Source organism: Nelumbo lutea, chromosome 1, assembly GCF_056320005.1.
Source record: "Nelumbo lutea isolate HS-2025 chromosome 1, American lotus-T2T, whole genome shotgun sequence".
Taxonomy (NCBI): domain Eukaryota; kingdom Viridiplantae; phylum Streptophyta; class Magnoliopsida; order Proteales; family Nelumbonaceae; genus Nelumbo; species Nelumbo lutea.
In genome coordinates, this window is record NC_142684.1 from 2559924 (window position 1) to 2572479 (window position 12556).

The 12556-nt window shown below is 35.5% G+C and overlaps 1 pseudogene across 1 annotated transcript; it reads left to right on the top strand.

The window, feature by feature from the left end:
- The first annotated feature begins 726 nt into the window (after nucleotides 1–726).
- On the top strand, nucleotides 727–5682 carry LOC148873202 (cellulose synthase-like protein H1; annotated as a pseudogene). Its single transcript, XR_016095182.1, has 8 exons — nucleotides 727–1209; nucleotides 2180–2307; nucleotides 2418–2534; nucleotides 2862–3073; nucleotides 3249–3393; nucleotides 3473–3663; nucleotides 3794–4146; nucleotides 5081–5682. The product of XR_016095182.1 is annotated as a cellulose synthase-like protein H1 (transcript).
- Nucleotides 5683–12556: the final 6874 nt, after the last annotated feature.

Here is a 12556-nt window from a genome sequence, read left to right on the forward strand (position 1 = left end):
TGGTCCGTGGGTTGAGCCTTGAGTTAGGCTTGGCCATGAATCAGGCCAAAGTTATGTATAGAATTATTTATATATAATAATTAAATAAAATAGTATATATAATAAAATTAAAAATAATTATTTATTTTTATATATATAAGGTCCCATCAACTGTATCGTACCATGCTAGCCCAAGGACCTAGTATCATGACAACGATGCTTACCAACACCATAATGATGCACTACGGATTTCTTACTCACTTTTCCTACCCACAATCTACCAATACAATATAATGATTACAGCCACACATCTCCAATTTACGGCGTGAAGAGAGTGGATAGAAAAAGTGAGTAGGAAATGTGATGACGGTACAGGGTTGTGTGGTCTCAATATCATGATTTCCCAAATTTCTGCATACTGACTGGCATTTGCTGAAATTCGAAAACCTTCCAACATTTTTTTTGGAAAGCCCACATTACGACTAATTGCTGTAAAACATTATAAGAGTAGCACACACAGAAGCCCAAATAATGAGGTCAGCCAAGAGTTAGCTACTCTCTTTTACGGTCATGGCCAATCCCATCTCTCTTCCCCAGAATCCCTGGCAAGAACATTCTGCAGAGAGTCAAAGATGTCATCATCTTCTTCCTCTTGCTTTCCCTCCTGTATCGGTTTCTAACGCTCAGAAAAGCGCCTCTTACAAAGGTACTAATTAAAATTTCAATAATATCATTTATATTTATCATTTCATCATTACTGAAGTGTGCAGGCAGGAGCAGGTTAGTACTTAGAACTTAGTAGTATGTTATGTTTTTGCTTTGTGTGATACCAGCTGAGAGCTAAATATAAGCCACTCTTCTTGCTGCAACGAACTAATATCTATGTCATGCCTCAATAGGGGCGTTGAGCTTCTTCCTCCGGTAGATATTTTTGTTACAACAGCAGATCCTGTGCTTGAACCGCCTATCATCACTGTAAACACTGTACTCTCCTTGTTGGCTCTCGATTACCCAGCTAACAAGCTTGCCTGCTATGTCTCAGATGATGGTGCGTCTCCTCTCACCTTCTTTGCTCTTGTTGAAGCATCTAAGTTTTTCAAGCTCTGGGTTCCTTTCTGTAAGAAGTATGACATTCGAGTACGAGCCCCTTCTGTATATTTTTCCGGCAAGCCTGAGGCATCACCGATTGATCTTTCATCAGATTTCGGGGTCGACCGGAAGAGGATGAAGGTATGTGTGTATCACCATTTCACACAGCAACACCATGAATGTTAGATTTTAATCTCATAAAAGATCAAATCCAATGGGTTTGATTGGTCAATTACATGAGAAATTGCACTTATACACTTGATTGAAAAATGAGTTTTTCTCTTGCAAAACACAATTTTGAACTCGTCCCACATTGGAAAGTTATAAGCTTTATTTTCAGAATTTTAATAGGAGCTAATTTACACTCCTTAGAAATAGTAGGGAGAGTATGAGAATTTAATACCGTGCAACGTGCCTGCTACAGTGTCATAGAAGGTTTCTTTGTAGATTCTTCAACTTTTCTGATTGCAGATTCTCGCCCAAGGTTCTGTTGTATCCTGGGAACGTGTCTTCAAACGCGCCTCAGAACTTCTCCAAAATTACAATGACCCTATTTTACCAACAAATGTTTGGATTAAGGTTTTTTTTTGGATTCTGTTTTTATTTGATTTTTTTATTCTAAAGGATGATTATCATACTTTTGAGTCAACTGAGGTTGTGTCCTCTGCATGGATACTGCTAAGTGCTAAGAGTAATCTTTCAATCAAGGTTAAAGTGGAATCGTTTTAGGTCGGGTTGGGTTGGGTCAAAAATCTCTATCGGATCTTCTACGCACAAGAATTATTACCACACCTACACGCAAGACATTTCTGCCACACATGGCTGTGGTGCCTAGTGGGCGTAGGTGTGGGTAGAGTTGTTGTGTGCAGGAGATCCAGTCGCTCCAAAATCTGCTGGTTTATACTTTTCTAACTTTGATCCATAAACCCGATTTTCAATCAAATCGAAAACATTTTCAGGTTTTTGGCAAACTTGGCTAATGATGTTGCACTTGCATCTTTAATTTCAGCCAACGTGTGTATAAAGGAGTAATATGGGATAAGCAAAAGGAAAAAAAAGGCTGTCCCCTTAAGAGAACAAATTAACGTGGTTTTTATCTTCATGTGTGTAGATTGAATATGAACAACTTACGCAAAGAATTGAAGAGAGGTAGTTCAAAGCCCCATTCCATGTGATCTAGCGGGGGAATTTGCAGCTTTCTCTAAAATAGATCGCAGAAACCATCCGAGCATAGTGAAGGTAAATCCAATTATATATGTTCTTCCGTGGTCATCAAATTCTGTAGTAAATTATATATTCTTGATATATATATATATATAGGTGGCCCTTACCTGGTAGATCGTTTGTAGGTCATATGGGAGAATAAGGGAAATCTTCCGGATGGGTTACCACATCTCGTTTATGTGTCCAGAGAGAAGCGGCCAAAGCATCCTCATCACTACAAAGCAGGAGCTATGAATGTATTGGTAAGATGAAATAAGTTCATCAGTATTCTCCCTCTCAAGATGAATAGCCAAAGGACCTTGACGCACGTTTAAACATAAAATTAATAAGAAATTTATTCATCTGGTGAATTGTTTTGGTTTTATATTTGTTGCCCAATAATTTGGATTTTAAGAAACAGAGCTTAATTGATTCTTAATTGCTAGAAATCTAGCTAGGATGAATTCATAAATCCTGATCGAGGTTAATTAAAAGTTGATGATAAATAATTCTTTCGGATATGGGTTTCGTTAGCCATTAATGTTGTTGCTTTCTTACTTTATGCTGGGTTTTCTTATATATATTAGCAGACTAGAGTTTCGGGAGTCATGACGAACTCCCCTTTCATGCTGAACGTCGACTGTGACATGTTCGCCACCGACCCCCAGACTGTTCTTCATGCAATCTGCCTACTGTTCGGTTTCCAACAAGAAAAGAAAGTGCATACGTTCAGTTTCCGCAGGTGTTCTATGGTAGCTTAAAGGATGACCCATTTGGAAATCAACTCGTAGTCTTACAAGAAGTGAGTAATCAAATTTCGACTTCAACCTTTCCTTACCTGAACTAACATAACAACAAGCTCGATCAGCTGAAAACGCATTTGTTAATTTCTCATTACTTAATTGATTTCTTGCCGGAAATTGCTCTCTAAATACATTGTTATATATATGCTTTGTGACATGCATGCATGCAATTTCTTTCTTGGGCATGGAATAGCAGGAATCCAAGGACCCATCTATGGTGGAACAGGATGCTTTCATAGACGAAAAGTAATATATGGACTATCACCGGATGAAGCAGACATTAATCTAGGAAGAAAGCTTAGTCGTCTATTATTGAATGGTAGAAAAGAAGCCTTCCCACATCCCGTTTTCATGTGTGAAAACCATTATTAATTTGGACATTTCAATCGTTTTGGTAGGGAAATCGCTCAAGGCAAACTTTGGAAATTCAGTGGAATTCATGAAGTCGGCATCTGAGATACTGGCGGGGGTCGACAAAGAAAAGATGGATGATCCTCCACCTCCAGCACTCGATGATTCGACCACACTTGAGGCAGCAATTCAAGTTGCTAGTTGTGGGTATGAGCGTGACACCTACTGGGGCACAAAGGTGAACCAACGGCACGCCAAAGTGCCAAATAAACCAGACTAGCTCAAGACATCCTCACTAGACACTAGACAGACTGAAAATTAATGTGAACGTAACGGTGGTCCTCTCTTTTGTTTTTTGTTTTATGCAGGTAGGTTGGGTATACGGTTCCGCAACTGAAGACGTCCTCACTGGACTGAAAATCCATTCAAATGGTTGGAACTCCGTCTACATGGCGCCGGACCCACCTGCATTCCTCGGCAGAGCACCCTCCGGTGGGCCCGCATGCATGACTCAGAAGAAGATATGGGCCACCGGTCTTTTCGAGGTTCTCTACAGCAACTATAATCCCATTCTCCCCTTCAGAACGACAAGACTCATGTTTCGGCAACGTCTACCTTCATCTCTTACTTAAACTTGTGGCCTATTCGCTCTGTCCCTGAGCTATGCTACGCACTTCTGCCCTCCTATGCTATCTTCGCCAACAAACGATTCCTGCCCACGGTATATATATATATATGGCCTATTCGCTCTGTCGCTGAGCTATGCTACGCACTACTGCCCTCCTATGCTATCTTCGCCAACAAACGATTCCTGCCCACGGTATATATATATATATATATATATATATATATATATATATATATATATATATATAGCTCTTTTACTTTCCCAATTCTGTATACTACTCAACCAATCAACCATCTGATTTCAACTATACACTAATTTCCTAAGATCCAGACTAAAAAATGGATCGGACTTTGGACTCACCCGCTCTGGTACAACCCGTCTCATTCTGACAATAAGTTGATGAAGAGGCCATTTGATATATTAGCTTTAAGCTGAAGTTGGGTTGATTATAATGCCTTACAATATTTTGTTAAATAATTATTTTATTTTTATTTATCAGGTTAGTTTACTAAAACATCTCTATAGTTTTAGAGATTTACTAAAATCTACCTTATAGTTTGTATTTTACTTAAACACCCCTTTTAGTTTACAATCAATTTATTTAATCAACCTTTTCATTAAGTAACTATAGAAATGACAAATTTCACTTTGATTTTTAATTAAATAAGTTTAACTAAAAATAAATAAAAATATCATTTTACCCCTAATAAGACACAAGAAACCACCCTATTTGGCTCTTTTTGGTCTTTTTTTTTTTTGTATGAAGAAGTATTAAAGGGTGATTTTGGAATAAATAATCATAGACCCATGTTCATGAGCATTTTCACTCAAAAGTATAGGATATGTTTAAGTAAATCCATAAATTAAAACTATAGGGGGTGTTCTAATAAACCACCCTTATTTATCAAAAAAGGAAAAGCAATAAAACATTTTCACAACTTCAGCCATCATCAAACAGATTGTAACATCTCCGAGAGTAATTGAAATTCCTATACACGTATCATTGAAAACTATTACATGAATGCAGGTCTCTGAAGCAGCAATTTTTCTCCCTGTCTCTCTTTTTATCACCTTCAACCTCTACACTCTATCCGAGTTCCTCCGCTGTGGCCTGACCATCCGTGCTTGGTGGAACAATCAGACAATGGCTAGGATAACATCTGCAACTGCATGCCTATTTGGTTGCTTAACCGTCATTTTGAAGCTCTTAGGGTTATCGGAGACCGCCTTCGAAATTACGCGTAAAGACCAGGGTACCCCTGACGATAGTGACACAGCCATCGGTGCTGGTATGTTTACCTTCGACGAGTCACCGATCTTCGTACCCGGCACGGCCCTTTTGTTGGTGCCCATGACTGCACTTGCAGTTGGTTTGTTAAGGGTGCAGTCATGGCTCAATATTAATGGGTCAGATGGGTATGGGCTAGGAGATGGCTCAATATTAATGGGTGCAGTCCCAGCTCTACCATATACAAATCAGCTGCTCTGGCATTACTGTTCGTGCACTTATCTTTGTGGGCTTCAAAGAACTGAATATTCATACTTTGTGCAATTGCCTACTATTTCTACCCATTATTGAAGCTCCAAGACAACTCAATATATTTGATAAATTATTCATTTATTTCTCAAGGAGATGAAATCAATTATGATATAGTTTAAGAATTTCATGGCAACCTATTGATTAATCAGAAAATTAAATCATGATTTTGTTTCTTGTTAATACCTACCTAAACAGCTCTCTTTCTCCCTGTGGGTTTTGTCAGCTTTTCCGTATTACATCTCATAGGAATATGAGAATGCTTATATTAGAAGTTGTGAGTACCCCGCCAACAATAATGTATATGTTTGGCAAAGCTTTCGTTTATTAAATAAATGTTTGTATTTGATTTATTTTTAAAACTGAAAAAAAGTGATTGGTAAACGTTTTTTTAAGATTTATTGATAACTAGGTGTCACATCAATGCAACGAAAACATTAATAACTATATTTATGAATAACTATATTTGTGAATCAGCATAATGAGATAAATGCTGATTTGGTGATGGCATGACACCGTTTATCAAATAAATGGAAGCCATACCATTTTTATCAAATAAATGGAAGCCCTTTCGTTGGTGTACACATAAATCAAGACCAATTTTTATCAATAACTATATTTATGAATCAGCATAATGAGATAAATGATGATTTGGTGATGGCATGACACCGTTTATCAAATAAATGGAAGCCATACCAAATACCGCCAATGTTTGTTTTTAAGATTTTTTTACATTAGATTTCTGTTTCGGCTATGATCTATTAAACTTCAGTTGGGAATTTCCATATAATTTGGCAGTTGACCTCAAAGCAACGAGTGAAGACATATAAGTTGTTGGTACATCTAACATCTGCATTTGGTAGCTGATGTGTTTATACTAAATAGATGAAAATAAAGGGCCATCTTTGGAACCAATGCCATTTCCTTAGAAGTGTTTATTGAGAAAATGGTACTGTTGCATTGGTATGCCAATTTTATCAGAATTTTTTTTTTCTTTCGTTTTGGGCCTGTTGCTACCACATAGGCATTTTTCAATGCCACATCAACATATTATCGCTAGCAACAGTAAAAATTTGAGAAAAAACCAAATCAGAATGATGTATTCTCATAACACACTTATCTTGATTTCTAAGGTATGGTCTGAGAAAATGTTTTTTCTTAAAAATGTGTAACCAAACTTTTTGTGCCATTTTTCAAGAAAACTTTCAGTGCCATAGTATCATGCATCTTTAATGCTATTTATCTTCAAGATTAACCTCCTTAGACTGTGTTTGGAAATGATGCAAATAAGTGTGAAAGCAAATATATAGAGTGTAAAACGGTTCATATAAGGCTCCGTTTGTTTGCGATAAAAATGCCAAACCGAGGCATTTATGTACCCAGGTTCGCATTTGCAAGTGTTTGTTTGATATGTAAAAAAGTAATGATTATCAGATCAAAAATGTATTTTCTGACACTTTTGTATTCTGAGAAGAAAGCATTATTGTACCTATTTTTTGGATACGATTCTGTGTTCTTTTGATAATTAAATCTTTGACCAAAGTTAGGGCATTGGAGCATAAGATAGTTTGAGCATTTAATGATGGTCCCACACTTTGCAATGATTTCAAACAAACAAGATGAGTGCAAAAACGGTTTAAAATGTTAACCACGTTTGCATTCATGAATAAAAAAAGGGTAAATATAAAGTGTACATATTTGCGTTTGCATTGTAGCCAAATGCAACCTAAATTGCAAAACTGGGTTAGTTTTGCACTAACAAATTTACCTTCTTACCAAGTAGACTTTTAGCTATAAGGGATGCAAACATGAATTCCAATAAAGCATATGCATTTTTTTTTATCAAAAGTCCACTTGAATGCAAATTTAATTCTTTGTTTATTGATGTACTTTTACATCTTATTATCAATGTAAATATGCATTGGCTTGTCATTCGTCAATACATAAATGTAATGTTGCCAAACACATGCAAAAGTGAGCCAGAGTGCAAATTCACCATGAACCGGGATTTACACTCCATTTGCGTAGTTTCCAAACACAACCTTATTGCCATCTATCATGAAGATAATTGCCTTTAATGCCTTCTTTTCTTTTTGAGAAAGAGCACATTGGCACCCCACACAACACATAGCTAGGAATGGCAATGGGGTAGGGCGGGGACTAGGAGACACTCCCCATCCCCATCCCTCCAAAAATCCCTATCCCCATCTTTGTGGGGACCAGCGGGGACAAGGGTATCCCCTTCCTTGTCCCAGTGGGGACCCCTAGTCATTGTGATTATTTTATTATGTTAATGGTTTTGTTTTTGTTTTTTATTTCATTTAAAGGATAAAAAAAAATAGTTAAAATTTGCAGTCATATTAAAAAAATCTAAATATATCCATTCAAACATATTCACCCATATTATTAAAACTATTAGTATACATACACCATATACAAATCTAAATACATGCATACATACATATATTAACACACATATACAAGTAGGGTCCCTGACACAATGGGGATTGGAAGCCCCATGGGGGTAGAGTGCTCTTATTGTCCTCGTAGGAGAAAAAACATCCCCATTCAGGCAAATACCTACACGGATCGGGAACATGGGAAAACATGACATCCCTACACAAAACCCACCCCACAACACATCCTGATCATGCGTTGGGAACATTTCTTGTACTTGTCATAGGGAGATGTTTGAAATGTGTTATGGGGCACGTGGGGTGTGCTCTGTGGGGAGCCAATCTGAACTTGTTTTTGAGACCCCCAATATTTGGTTGCCTTTGTTAGTTTGTCTCTTTTAGATTGTGTTTGGTTGTAGTTAGGGGTGTCAATTGGATTGGATTTGGTCCAATCCAATGCAATGTGAGTCCATTATAAATGGACTAGGTCCAATCCAATCCAATGAATGTTTTGGACCAATTTGGATCGGTCCAATTTAATGTTTGGATCATCCAATCTGTTCAAATTCATTTTGATTTAGATTGGTTTCAACCCAAACCCAGTCCATTGACACATATATTCTTATCTTATATCAATGGACTAGATATTGGCTAAATGCAACCCAATCCGATAAAAATTTCTTACGGACAGACCATATCCAATCCAATCTAATAAATATTTTGGACCGGATTAGTCCAATCCAATATGTCTTATTGGTCTGTCCAATTTGATTTTGGACTGGATAGGGTCCAATCCAAAACCGGTCCATTGACACCCTCATTGTAGTGCAAATCTGAACTAAATATAAATTTTGCATCCAATTCACTTTTGAATATGTTTGTTGGAAATTATGATTTACACTTCTACCTTATATAAAATTTGCACTTTTTTGTCTCACTAGTAATTAAGCACATGCGTTGCACTTGAGAAATTTTTCTTCATATTAATTATTTGAATTTTAGATATATCATACTTAAGATAGAAATTGAAAAAAAATAACAATATGATTAAAAATAAACTTAAATATTTATTATTCAATTATGACATCATGCATTTTTTTGAAAAGTTGGAGCATTGATCCACCATCTAGATAATAAATAGCATTGCTTTTGAATTAGTTTTAAATTAGGAAAAATGATACCCGGAGCCGGCTGTACATTTAAAATTTGGTTACAAATTGGTCCATAAACCAACAAAACTCTAACAAACGGCTCTACCTTTCAAGTTATAAAAACCCTCGCCATGCCATTGGAGGGTTATGTGGCTATTTCCAACATGGGACTCTTAATCCATATTGGACACAATAAAAAACTTGTACTGAAATTGCCCTTTAATGTTGGGTGATTGGAAAAAAAAAAGGTTTTATGTCTCTCTCTTTCTCTCTCAATCTCCCTCATGCTCTTTCACTCACAATCATCTTTATCTCCTCAACAACTATATGATTTGAAAATAAATAAAAATGGTTTTTGGTTTCTACATTTACATTCTCTATATCAATTTCTCTCATTCTCCATCTTTACTTATCGTTCTCCCTCAATCTTTCTCATTCTCTTTCTCGATCAATCTCTCCTCCCTTAATTTCTACTGTTCTCCCTCAATTTTTCTCCTTCTCACTCTCTTGTTTTTTATTTTCTTATTTTCTTACACACTTATATGGTATTAATTAGATCGTATAAAAGAACATGAGACCAACTTCGTATGGTTCAAAAATTATTACACAAATTTGATAAAATTCACAAGAAACTCATGGCTATGAAATTTACACCAATTGGAGAACAATAGAGATTGAGGGAGAAGGAGATTTTGACCAAGAGGGAGAGTGAGGGAGAAGAGTGAGAAAGATTGAGGGAGAACAATATAGAGAGAGAGAGAGAGGTTTTGATATGGCTGCAGACCAAAGCAAAGAGAGTGGGAGAGACTGAGGGAGTGGGAGATCGAGAGATACTATGAGAGTGAGAGAGAAGAGAGGGAGATCGAGAGATAAAGGGAGTGGGAGAAAAAATTAAAAACTTATTTTCGATATAGGTTTTCTGTTGTGTCCAACATGGAATAAGAATCCTATGTTGACAACAACCACATAAGCCTTTGATGAAATGGCAGGGGTTTTTATAATTTGAAATGTAGAGCCAGTTTTTAGAGTTTGGTTGGTTTCTAAACCAACCTGCAACCTAATTTTAAATGTACAACTAAATGACTATAATTTTCCCTTTAAATTATATATTTTATTTACATTATATAAAATATTTTTTACTTATCACACTTATTTTTTGTTTGTCTATGGTATCATTTTACTCAAACCACTAACCCACCATCTAAAAATAAAAATTGTTTGATTTCTAGGTTGACATTAAATTTTGTATTACCTTTTCATCATAGATAAAATGGTCAAATTGCTTGCCCACCACCACGAGGTAAGAAAATGGTTTTGTTTTCAAATTACTTTTCAAAATATTTATTTTTATACTATTAAAATTAATATTATGGATTTAATTACAAGAATTTAATGATGAGAAAATTATATTCTAAATATAGGATTTAATGAGAGAGAATAGGAAAATATTTTTATTTTCAATTTGTTTTAAATTTTACATTCCATTTTCATCATTAATAAAAACATTTCTTATTTAACATACTTATTATTGTTTAATATGTATGTTAAAAATGTTCCCAATTTTTTTAATTTCTATTTTTTTTCATTTTATCTATTTTTTAATTTTATTATTTAATCGTAGCAGCATGGATTAACCCATTTGACCCAAAATGATTTAATTAATTTCTTACCACCACTTAGATGAAAACACTATTTTTGCTAGGTAGATTTTAAAGGTATAAGCTTTTATGTTATTGGAATTATTAATTTATTAAGTATGGATTTAATTAATAAAACTTAATGATGAGAAGAAATAAAAATGACTTAAATATATGATTCAATAAACATGAATGCAAGTTAATAACTTAAATGTTGGATTTAATGAGAGAGGATTGAATGCATTGAATATCTTTAAATTACCTATTTTCAACAAATTTAATATCAAGAACCAGTTATCCTATTTGCCCTCATTTTTTTTTATCTTTAAATTTAAATATAGAGTAAATATTGTTCTTATAAATTTCTAGAAATATTCTTGAGGCCATTCGTACATTTTAAAATAGTATAGATTTGCATAACTAGCGGTGCAAGTTTTGCATCTCAAAAACTGATGTAAAATTTCCTTCCTCCTACCTCAGTTCTTTGTATAAAGTGTGACCACATCGTATTGCCCGGCCCCTACTAACTTCTCCTCCTTCCATTCTCTCTTATATAGGGTGGGATCACACCATTTTATTTACTAATTGACTTTCCGCAAACAAAATAAGACGAGGTAAAATCTGAACCAAAACTCAAAAGTAAGCTAGAATCTATACAGCCTATTTGCAGTCGCAGGCATTTACACCGGTGAGAATAATCCCTATTCAAAATACTTACTCAACTGATAACTGCAAAGTAAAACATGAAAGAATACATCAAGGAGTCATTTATTAACACCTGAATTGGCTGAAGTGAATTATCTACTAGTTATTTTTTAGTGGACAAGCAATTGAAGATAGGAACTTTGTAACTGCTCGATCGATCGATGATGACATTGTTGGGAAAGCTCATTTGATCATATCTGCTACCCACACCATACCCAGAAGACACTACAGGGGAACATCTCCCCATGCCGATCCAACTCTTATCTACCCCAAGTATTTCACTGCATGATCATTGTTTCCACTAAAATATAACAAGCAATTCAATTCAACAGTTAAGACATGGAGTAGGGACATGATCCCAACAACAAGAACGTCTCCCTGTCCTTTATGAACATGAATGCAAGTTAACAACTTAAATACTGGATTTAATGAGAGAAATTGAATGCATTGAATATCTTTAAATTACCTCTCTTCAATTCATTGAATATCAAAAACCTATTACCCTATCTACTCTTATTTTTTTATGTGAAGGACTATTTGCAAGTAGGTCTTGGATCTTGAACTAAGTGTACTTTTTTAGGGTGAATTACAAAGACCCCCATGTATTGTGGGGGCAAGTAATAATTACCCCCTAAACTTTCATTTGTAACAAAGACCCTTGAATGTTCACTTTGTGATAAATACCCCCTTTTCTCATTCAATTGTTCAAACCATTGTTAACTCGAAACTGAAACCATTCTGACCACTAGTTTCCAGGTTGACGGTTTAGCTGTCCGGTCTGAACGGACAATCCGTTCTAACAAAATGAATTATAAAATAAAAACTAATTAAAATTTAAGAACGGCAAAAAACCATTGAACGGGTCGAACAGGTTGACGGGTCGACTACTTTGGTTAATGAGTCGTTGACCGATTCAATGGTTTTTGGCTAAGAATCGAGTTTGGGGTAAAACAGAACCGGTTGACTAGATGGTTTTCGAGCCAAACAGTCCAACCGTTTGAATCAATGGCAATTCAAAAACCAAGGTTCTAACTACCACTTTCTTATTTATTTGAAGGATTTATAATTTGATTACCT